Below are 12,077 nucleotides of genomic sequence, written 5' to 3'. Positions count from 1 at the left end.
TTATGAAACATTGTTCATAACTTACTTTTGAGAGAAAGCGCCAGAATTCAACTTCATGCAAATAACGTCACAATCTGGGAGCTAACCGCTAAACTGTTGGTTGAAACCACTCGACATACTCTTAGTGTCCACTGTAGGTGACACATAGCCTTGAAAGGTGTGTCCAACGTCTTACAAATTGTTAATATCTTTTTTATAAATTAATGTGTCGATAACTGGAAGGTTGCCAGTAATAGGGATTTGTACCCTGTATCAAAGGAACATGTTTTAGAGGGATGTAAAAGCGAAACCAACACAGACGCAGACTTTGGGGGAGCGGTGGAAGGCAAGTTTTGACCCCCTCTCCCTAAAAGGAATTCCTCAAATGTCGTTTGTGTCAGTATTGCCTTTCTCTGTTACTCATTACGATTATATTTTTGAAAGTAAGGGGTCCAAAATAAATTGTTACATAATTATGTATATGTGGCGTAATAAAATATTCACGATACATTTAACTATGAATACTATTCCTTGAAATCAAACATGTCAGTTCGAAATTATTTCTATTTAGAATTTATAGAAACGCAGAAAATATATTCACACCCACATGAACTAAAGAATCGGCCACCGTCACTGATATGCTTGTTTGTGATTAAGGTACAAGCATTGGAAAGTAACTTACTGTCACTACGTTACTTAAAAAGTGAATCTGAAACCGATAGAGTAACTTTAACTGTCCATTGCACTTTAAAATACGAACTTTTGTAATATTTTGTATATGAAAAAAAAAATGCTTCAAAAGATTCACTGAGGCCTTGTGACTCTATAATGAAACGATACTGAACGTGTCTCAGTACCTTCTGCGTACATCCAACTTTTTACTTAAAAATAACTGCTAGGATCATAAGCGTCCGCACGGATGGAGACAAAGGGGAGAAATCGCAAATAGAAATACGTTAAGTAAAATTTTCTTGCTCACTTCCATAGCAATGTCGGCTTTTCTTACAGTCTTGTAAACTTCAGACCCGTAGTTAGAAGGCCGCGGGAGTTGTCCCTGGACGCCGAACGATCTGAATGAGAAAACTTTTAAAGAGAATACCATGGTGATCCATGAATTTTTTTGCGCCCTATTAAATCAATACTGTTTTCAATTTATTTGCAAAAATTTTGATCGAAAAATGTTCTTCCTCGCTTCGCTCGCACCTTCTTTCTTTTCTGTAATGAATTGTAAATTACAACTAAGTACTTAAGCCAGTTGCTGCTATAACAGTTTGATATGCAGGAAAAGGAGCGCGCACATTTAATCATTTTTGCTGTTGGTTTTCTTATGGGGCGGATGAATAGATTATGTAATGTAATTAAATCATATGTATGTTACACACACACACACAAACCTATCAATGTAATAAAATTAAAAAAGTGAGGTAAAATGACGGTTATTCTTTCCCGACTTCGGTTCCATAATGGCTTTTGCCCCCCGCCCCCCGAAACAATCAGAGGATCTTCGCACACCTATGACTAGGATTGAGGTATGGTTTAAGTTCACTTTATGCACACATTGGCCTAACGCGGTTGACTTGCAGTTTGAAGTGGGATCCAAACAATGTGCCTCCACTGTGTATCGAACCCGGAATCACTTGAATACCAAACGAAGACATTACCACTAGCACATCGAAAACCCCAAGTAGCTACTAGGGTAAATGGTAAAAGAGTCAAGGAAATTTCGATTATGCGGAGTCTCAAGGACTCCTTTCCAAAAATCATCGAGTGATATGAATATAAAATACAAATCTCAAATGATTTTCTTCCCTTATATATAAAAATCTATTAGCTCTACCTGTGGTTATTTACAGATAACTACTGAATTTACTCGAATCTAAAACTAATCGAGCAAGAATGTTTAAACTATAATATAGTATGATATCTTTCAAATTATTGCTTGTATTTCTGGAAAATACTGTCTGGAATGCATGTAAAATTAAATAAATTTGTTTAGAGGCTACATAGCTGCCATCTACCGTCATGATTTGTACTAATTGTATGTAACTAGAACAAATTATTTGCCATACAAGGTATTGTGAATATTTCATAGAGGAGTAGCTTGCAAATGAAAGTTGTTACTTTAAGGGCATACCATAGTGCTTGAATCAGGAGAGACGTCGACGGGAAATGATTAAGATAAATATCACAAATTTAGAAAGTGGAAGCAGCCCAAATCAGAAATAAGTTTTGTGTTTTTCAAAAATATGGATGTAGCTACAGTATTTCTTTCAGTAAACGAAAAATGACGACCAACTGAATTCTGCTTTCCAACTGCTATACCGATTAGGTCATTTTTCGATTTTCCATTGTTGCCTACAAGTCTTGAGACATATAAAAAAAGTGAAACAAAAGCTATTGAAATACTATTTGCTGTATTAATTTGCATCTTCAATCAAATAATTAGTAATAAGTATAAAATTCATTAGTAATAAGTTTAAAATAAGTTCTAAAATTCATTGTAAAGGAAAAAATTAACGTTAGTTAAAAGTTTCTAATATTATAACACTTGGAGGAGTGGCGGCGATTAGGGGGGCGATGGGGGGCTGTTTCCCTCCACTTTTCGCCACTTTTGCTCCCGCACTATGATAAACCTTATTTACAATGGGAAATATACTCTTCCCCCCCCCCAGTTTTGCCACCTTGCCCCCACCAGTTTCGGAACCCAATCGCCGCCTCTGTATGGGAGTGTTACAAAAAAAAGAAATCTTAGTATTACAGATACAGAGTGACACTCGCGGTTAAGGCCCCGATGTGCAACATGCGTGAAAGGGTAAGGTAATTCTTATTACTTGTGCGACGCTGAAGCATTTTGCTCTATGTGGCATCAAGGAGCAGAATGTTACGATTACGTGCTACGTGTTATTTCAGTGGAAGTGTTTTCTTGCTTCTCGAGCGAAGCAACACCAACACATCACATACGGCCACTTCCGACAGATTATTACAATCAAACAGTGGCGCAAGCAAGGGGGGTGGGGGAGCAGGGGGCATTACCTCCCAACCTTAGACGGAAACCAATTCTAGAGGGTGTAAAGAGGGTCAAACATTGAAGTAAAGAAAAGGAAGGCTACCAGAATCTAGGAGTAGCAGGACAAAATGATGGAATTTGTTTTTATATATATTTCTGGCATTTTTGTTCCAGACGGCCAAGAGCACCTGCATAGGAGCGCAGAGAGGCAATTGCCTACCTCAATTTCAAATTGTATGCAAATAAAAGTACATTTCGTAACATTCTTGCTCGTTTCGCTCGCAATACCTGCCTTCCTTACAGTTTCGTCAAGTTCAGAGCCGTAGCTATGGACCCGAAGGTTTAACCTGACACGACTCCCGTCAAAATCTTCTCTGTCGTCTGCAGGGCATAGTTGTCACTGCTTTCGACGTAAGCGGCAAACATGGCGACTGTCCGTGCTGCGAGCAGTCATTTGCGAGTGCGAGCACCCACGACCAGGGGCGCGTCAAGTATGTGAGCGCTCAGCGGGCAACGTGAACGCTCAGCAACTTGACGGTCAAGTAAGCGTTCTCGACGAGCGCTGCTCACATGCTCCCTGAGTGAGCTTGAACCTTACTCCCCACAGATTTAAGCCACTGAATATAAAATTTTGTGTTTTGATTCCGTGAGATGGTGGCTAATAAAGAAGTATTTTGTGATTAACGTATATGGCGTAATTAGTATAATTATAGAGGAAGTTCGAGTAACAGAAGGTAATATTAATTTGCACTTCTTGTAATTGTATTAAAATAAAAGCGTTGCATACACCATAGTTTTTGCAAAGTTTCAAAGTGTTTGAAAACGAAAATTCTGATGAACGTTTTTGAATAATGTTTGATTTTGTTCTTAGCCATTATTGTTTTGAGATGCAATTATTCTTATGATATTAGTTTTGCAAAGCACAATCACAGACGATAACACTGATGTTTTGGTCAATAAGCAGTGAGCAACAATCTGTCTGCTCAATGAGCGAAAACAACTTGCTCAGCGAACATCGCTCAGATACTTAACGCGCCCCTGAACATTTACGTTACGACGATGTGGCACCAAAGGACTGAGATTCCCAACCAAAGGAAACGGCGACACCTGGTAGGCAGAGGACAAAGCACGTTCTGTCTCCAAGGCTTCTCCCAATGGATGAAAACACCCACGTGATACTCGGGAGAGTCTGCTAGTAGAAGGACATCTTCGGTTTGGCGCCAACTGTACTTGCTGTTATTAGTGTTCCAATAACTAATGTGCAATCATTATTTTGGAACACTCTGTATGTTTCAAATCGATCACGTCACTTATGCAAAGCCTATACTATTGAAACCAAGAGCATGACTTTCCTCTAACATACCTATCTAACCTCTAACCTCCGTGCACTAAATTACTTGGATCATATACATATATTCCTTACATAAGTATGGCTGAGGATTAGCCTTCGTCCAAGAACTATTTTGAAATAAATAGCCTATTTAACGTATAACTTCCTATGAGAAAAAAATACACTGGATCACATTCACTACGTACTAAGGGTTAAAGTGGAGAATTGAGTGTAGCTTCAGTTTGTCCCAAATACTAGAAAAACCTTAACTCTCATAGTCCATTTTGTCTACACGATAATAGTCAAATGTATTACATGAGTTCTCCCTTGACTCCAGTTCCGTAGGGAAAGAAGGGATTTTATGTTGGCCAGCAGTCTAGAAACTGTCTTTTTAATCATGTCAGCGGTCTCCTCTGTTACATCCAGGTCTCTTTGCAAACGTCATCGCCCTCCTGGGTAATAAGCTCCAGTGCGTGAAGAACTTCTTGAAGATAAGTCGACTGCTGCTCTCGATAGCCTCGTGGAAACTCCACATGCTATAGGTCTTTTCCATTCTTACGGCGGCCGGTCCTAGTTGTAGCAAGGGAAGTGGGGAGCGGGGCATATGCCGCAGACCAACAAGACAACAGCGGTGGCGCCGAGAGACACGACGCGGCGGGAAAAAGTACTACGTGAACCTCGTTCTACTGGCTGCTGCGTTGCTTATCGCGCTGGATTGGTCGCTTTCCCGCTCCCCACTTTCCTTGCCAGCATTGGGATCGGCCGCCGTAACAGTAGAAAAGAGCTTTAAGCACCATGGCCTTCAAGCTTCTCTGTTTCGTCATCTTCACAGACCATATCTTCGGGCAGCCAATCTGTGCTCGCTACTGTCCACCTACCAGGCAGACAACAGATTTTAGCAAGTTTGTCAACTCATGATTGGCTAATTACTTACTATCAAACAAATGATCAGTGGCTTAGAGGCCACAGCTGCCCCCTTCTTGATTTCAGAACGCCTGCAGAGGGATGGACTCCATTAGTGGTGACGTCACAGCAGACGACAAACCAGGATTGGAGTATACACAAGGAGAATACGTGTTTTCTTCCTATCAAATCAATGCTATTTTCGTTCGGAAGGGGTAGCTTTAATTATTGTGACAGCAGTTAAGAAACAATTTAGAGATATGGCAGACTATGAGGCAGAAGGGAACTCAAAAAATACCCTTCAGCAACTGCTTGCACTCGTTGAAACATTCAAAATTTCCTTTTACAAACTTCATTGCCTTTGTGATATTGAAATGTGCATACCCACATCAACGGCTGCTTGCAGCAAATCAAGTGTTACCTTCGTGATCGAACTGGTAATGAGAGGTTGAGTGCTCTCTCTATCTGTTCAGTCGTTTGAGGAGCTCGCAAAATCTTTGGATTAATTAATTAATTTATTTACTATATTTTATTTTGGTTTTTGTGGCACTTTTGGATAATTTGCGAAGATGGGGATGAGTGATGATATGATGAAATTGATGAATGGACACTAACATCTCAAATATATGCAGGCCCAGGCCGGGATTCGAACCCGAGACCCCTGGTATCGTAGCGGGACGTGCTAACCATTCCGCCAAGGGGGCCTGTCAAATCTTTGGATTTAAACAAGTTTGGATCTGCTTATAAAAACAGACGTATCTTATCGTAGTTTCTTGCTGTGGTTCATTTTCTCATTTTAGCAAAGAAGTACTCACACTCTTTACATAGAAATAGTGTGTAGTGTATATACGTTTATCCGGCGAGTTGATAATGAGTGTAGTTTTTATGGTGTATTTTGTACAGTTCATATGAATAATAAGCCTGTGATATTATTCCACTCAATAATGTCTTAGGAACAGAAAGTAATATGATTATTGCATTGTATTTTACATAAAAGATTCGTGACTAAAAGAAATTTTGTACATTATTGGGAAAAAATGCAACATTTTGGTTCTGACTAGTAAAATTATACCGTAGTAAACTTACTCGTTTTAGCCGGTATTAGTTAGCCCCCTGAGAAATTGACTCCGAAATCTGTAGGCCCTCCTCACTGGTCGCGCGTGCTCTTCTTATGCAACCAACGTTCTCCTTGTGGGGAGATTGCGATTTACCGACAAGTTTCTAGGCGGTTCCAGCCCGTAGCCAGAATTGCTCTCCAGGGGGGCCTCACAGGTTATCAGGGGGCTTCTAAACCAAGTTCATTTTTCTAAAGTTTAACAGTATTAAATGAAGGTAAATTATGTGTGTCGGGGTCATTAACTTAATGTAAAATATAAAATTTAGAGAAATTTAAAATAAGTAGAATTTCTATATCTTCCAAATATCTCTTGAAGTGTTAATTGACTGGTAGTGACACCTTCCTTAATGCACACTCCATATTATTTTTGATGACACAATTATTTATATCATACAAGTAGAAATGAACAATATTCACTTTAATCATAGTTCCTACCGTACATTCCACCCCAGGAGACGCAAAAAGATCTATTGATATTTGACGCAGATGTGGAAGGAATGTGGATGATGACATCAAAGTCACAGATTTCTGTCAAACAAAAGGCTGCAGCAGGGGCTGGGAAGGTACAGATAAGGAAGCTCCTTTCTGGAAGGAATTTCCAAAGTCTAGAACTGGTATTCCCAAAGTTTTTCGTTTCACGACTCTTTTAGTATTTCAAGATCATTCCGCGGCGCCCAAGTCAGAATGTAGGCCTATCTAGCATTTGCAACACTCAGTTAGTGTGGTTCAGTTGCTTCAAATTCAGCAACATCTTGTGAAAAAGTACTAGATAAGCACATATTTAGAAAAATCATATCATTTCTGTGAAAATATTGGAACATTTCGCTGCACCCCTGCAAGCTAGCCACAGATTCCCAAGGCGGTGCGGCGTACACTTTGGGAACCACTGGTCTAAAGAATCTTCTAAATACTTGCCGCTACTTAGGCTTCAGCTCATATAAACAAGATGAACGAATGTAATAGCTGCCGTTCATGTTCTGTGAATTTATCTTTCATCAAGTTGTGAGCGAAATAGTATCTGCAGTCTACATTTGCACTCTTCACTGCAAACAAATTAGAATACAAAATAGTTTAACCTAATGTCAAGGTAGTGCCGGCGGGGGGGGGGGGTTAATAAGGGGTAATAATATTAAGGGGTATAATATTAAGTGGGGGCTGCTAACTTCCATCTTTAGTGGTGAAATTCCATTAATACTCTTCATATTATTTCTTTAGTATAAAATTACATTATCTTTTCATGATAAAGCTGAGCTCTAAACAAGTTCAAGAAGTGTTTACAGAATTATTCTATTCTTCCTAATAACTTCAATATTATGCTTTATTATAAGCTATATAAACACACATAAATTACACTGGGGAACAGTGAAATTGCGGCACAGTGTTTGAGAGCTAATTTAGGGCAATTTCATGCTGCTGAATAATGATATAATAATATATTTCCTGAATTGGCTCTAATTTATGAAATAAATGCAACTAAACCAAAATGGCGGAAACATAAGACATACATATAAATGAACTTCCAACAACAATTTAATATTTCTTTTTGTGATTACAATCATTATTATAAAAATAAATTTATATAGGCCTATGATCATAATAATTAAGAAAATATGTACACAATGAAGTAACAAACTATGTGAAACGTTTTCTATACGATTTCCTGCTGTATTGCTTTTTAGGACAATCCTTCTGTAAGCTCCAACATTAGTCGGCCATCATGTGGCGATCCCACCGTCCCTGGTACCTTTCTTCCATTATCCTTGTATCCTCATGGAACCTTTCTCCCTGTTCTTCACTAAAATCACCAAGGTTCTCAGCGAATCTGTCAATGTCGCTATGTAGAAAATGTATCTTCGCACTCATATTAGCTCCCAAGTTCTCAACATTTTTCAACGTAATTCCAACTATATCGCGGTAGTTTTCTGCTCTGTGAAAAGTTTTTGACGACGGACACAAAGCTCAGCCAGGCCTCAGATTCGATGTAAGACATGTAAGTTGTAAAATTGGCATCATTTACAAGTGTACGAATTTGTGGTGGTCCGTCAAAAATTCCTGTCTTCAATTTTTCAGTACTTAGTCCAGGAAAAGTGTGGCATATATATTTGAAACAATCACCACTTGTATTTAAGGCCTTGACAAACTGTTTTATCAACTCAAGTTGAATATGCAGTGGCGGAAGGATGATTTTGTCCCTATCTATCAGCGGTTCATGAATGATATTAGCTTTTCCAACTAATATTTTCCCGTGGGGGCCAAACTTTTATCGTCCAATGCTTTTCTCTAGCACGACTATGCCATAAACATAGGAAACAGGGATATTTTGTGTACCCACTTTGCTGTCCTAGTAAAAAATTCACCATCTTCAAATGCACACACACGAGCCACTTATGTTCAGCATATTCAATTTTTTTCTAAAACCATTTTTATGTTTTGGTATTCTTCCTTAAGCTTGGTTGAGTGTCCGATATATTGCCTAGCAATGCTTCATAAGTTGCCTAGCAACATTTTACAAATAAATAAGTAAGTTTCTTAATGGGAATTTCAGCCTATTATCAAATTTTGATATTACCGAGAAAAGCGTAGAGTAATTTTACCTCCTACATTTTCCATGGTGTGTTTATTTTTATAACTGGAGTCAATTCAACTGAACCAATCATACAATTGGCAATCACAGCTGTTTTGTGTGCTGAAACTGTTATTAAACTTTATGCCACAAAATAAAATCTTTTGTTTGTTCCCCAGTGTTATTAATAAAATTACTATTAAAAATGAAAATATAAAATAAATATTAAAATAGTTAGAATGTATTAGTTGAATATTTAAAGAACCACTCCTTATATATTTATACACCCCCTGCCCACCTATAAGTTCACTTCACCCATAATCAATAGCCTTAATATATAAGCCTCCGGTAGTAAATGAACTACCAATTAACCCCCCAGAAGATAGGTAAGGTAAAAATCATATCCCTCCTAATAAATAATATACTATTTTATTATTAAAAAATGGATAAGCCTCAAACAAGAAAGACGTGATATTATATCCAATTCATCCACCTAATAAAATACAAATAATTGCCCCTATCTTCAATTTAAATGGAATAATAATAACAAAAACAGAAGGAAAAATTAATCATATTAACCCAGAACCACCAACAATGGATAAAAATAGTAAGCCTAATATACCCTTAAATATATCTCACCCCCCATCATCAGAAAAAAATTGAAATGAAATACCTCTATAAGATTTACCAACTAAATAATAATTTAATCGAAAACTATAAGCTATAGTTATACCCGTAGAAATTCATAATAAAACAAATATTATTAAATTAAAAGAAGATATACTTAGTATTTCCAAAATTAAATCCTTAGAATAAAACCCAGCCAAAAATGGTATTCCACATAGGGCAAGACTAGAAATTATTATACAAGAAATAGTTATTGGCATTTTATTAATTAACCCCCCCATACAGCGAATATCCTGAACATCTCCTATAACATGAATAACTACACCAGCACATAAAAATAATAAAGATTTAAATATAGCGTGCGTCAATAAGTGAAAAAATGATAACTCCTTTAATCCCATAGATAATGTTAACATTATTAATCCAAGCTGTCTTAATGTAGATAGAGCAATAATTTTCCTCAAGTCATATTCAAAATTAGCACCAACCCCAGCTATAAATATAGTTAATCCGGATAATAATAAGAGTATCTTACCAAGAACAGTATATATTAATATATCCCCAAAACGAATTAATAAATAAACCCCAGCAGTAACTAAAGTAGAAGAATGAACCAATGCAGAAACTGGGGTTGGTGCAGCTATAGCTGCAGGCAGTCATGCAGAAAATGGAGTTTGCGCACTCTTTGTTATCCCAGCAATAATAATAAATCTAGTAATTAATACTATATCAAAATCAGAAACTAATCATAAATAATAAATATAATTCCAGCTACCATAATTCAATATTCAAGCAATAGATAGTAAAATAAATACATCACCAATTCGGTTAGATAAAGCAGTTAATATTCCAGCAGAATAGGAACGAACATTCTGATAATAAATTACTAGACAATAAGAAACTAATCCTAAACCATCCCATCCCAAAATAATTCTAATAATATTAGGAGAAATAATTAAAAACATTATAGATCCTACAAATAATAAAACTAAAATAATAAATCGATTTATATTATAATCACCCTCTATATAAGAACCTCTATAATTGATAACCATAGAAGAAATATATATAACTAACCCCATAAAAATTAAAGATATTCAATCAAACAATATTGTTATAATAATACTAGAACTATTCAAATTAATAATATTTCACTCAATAAAAATTATGATATCCTTAATTAAAAATAACATCCCTAATAATAATAAAATTATTCTACTAATTAATAAAATAATTGATACTATGCTTGTAATAAAAAAATTAAAAACCATTGATTTAAGAACTTATTAGTTACCACTAAGTCCACAACTTACTATTCTACTTAAACTACTTAAATAATTTAAATTCAATGAAACATTGGAGAACAAAAAATAATTAAAAAATTTAATGGAAATAAATGACAAAATAATAATAAATATTCACGAATATTACTTCTTCAACAAGAAAATACACCAGAATAATATATTCCATGCTGAGTATAATAATATAAAGTGTATCCAGCACTTAAAAAAGAAAGTAATGAAACACCTACAAAACTAAAGTATGATCACCCAATAATTCTATTTAATAAACTAATCTCACCCAACAAATTAATAGAGGGTGGAGCGGCCATATTAGTAATTCTTAATATAAATCATCATAAGGATAATCTAGGAATATAATTAATTATTCCCTTATTAATTAATATACTACGACTACCTAATCGTTCATAAGTAATATTTACTAGACAAAATATTCCAGAAGAACAAAGACCATGTGCTACTATTAGGGTAAGCCAACCATTTATTCCCCACACCCCTATAGTTATAATTCCTATTAAAACAAGACCTATGTGTGCTACAGATGAATATGCAACCAAGGCCTTTAAATCAATTTGACCTATACAAACAAGACTAATTATTCAAATACCAACAATTCTAATACCAAACAAAAAATATTATATTTAACAGCTAATCTCTCAATACAAGAAATAATTCGCAAAATACCATACCCATCAAGCCTTAATAAAATTCCAGCCAAAATTATAGACCCACTAACTGGAGCCTCCACATGAGCCCTAGGTAGTCATAAATGAACCAAAAATATAGGTATTTTTACCAAAAAAGCAAATATTATTCTAACATATCAAATAAAATAATTTATATTAATATTAATATATCTAAATATATATATATATAGACCCCCACCCTATAATTTAATATAAAAATACCAACCAAAAGGGGTAAAGAAGCAAGTAATGTGTAAAAAAGCAAATATACCCCTGCTTGTACTCGCTCTGGTTGATACCCACACCCCAAAATTAGAAATAAGGTAGGCACCAATGATCCTTCAAAAAATAAATAAAATTAAAAAATAATTATTCTTATAAAAGTTAATATTAACAGTAATAATAAAATAATTAACAAAAATATAAATCTACAAGGATAAAAATAAATAGATATAATACTATTTCTAGCTACTATTATTAAAAAAATAATTCAAATACTAAGTAAAATTAAAGAATAAGATATTACATCCAGACCAATAAAGTAACCAGCCCCTCATACCCCTA

The 12,077-nt window shown here is 35.7% G+C and overlaps 1 pseudogene; it reads right to left on the bottom strand.

Moving 5' to 3' along the window:
• Positions 1–9,297: 9,297 nt before the first annotated feature.
• Positions 9,298–10,719, bottom strand: LOC145986861 (NADH-ubiquinone oxidoreductase chain 5 pseudogene; annotated as a pseudogene).
• Positions 10,720–12,077: the final 1,358 nt, after the last annotated feature.

This window comes from Lepisma saccharinum, chromosome 4 (genome assembly GCF_977018435.1).
Source record: "Lepisma saccharinum chromosome 4, izLepSacc3.1, whole genome shotgun sequence".
Taxonomy (NCBI): Eukaryota; Metazoa; Arthropoda; class Insecta; order Zygentoma; family Lepismatidae; genus Lepisma; species Lepisma saccharinum.
Note: the sequence above shows the minus strand (reverse complement) of the source record. Positions and strands in the feature narration are given on the sequence as shown.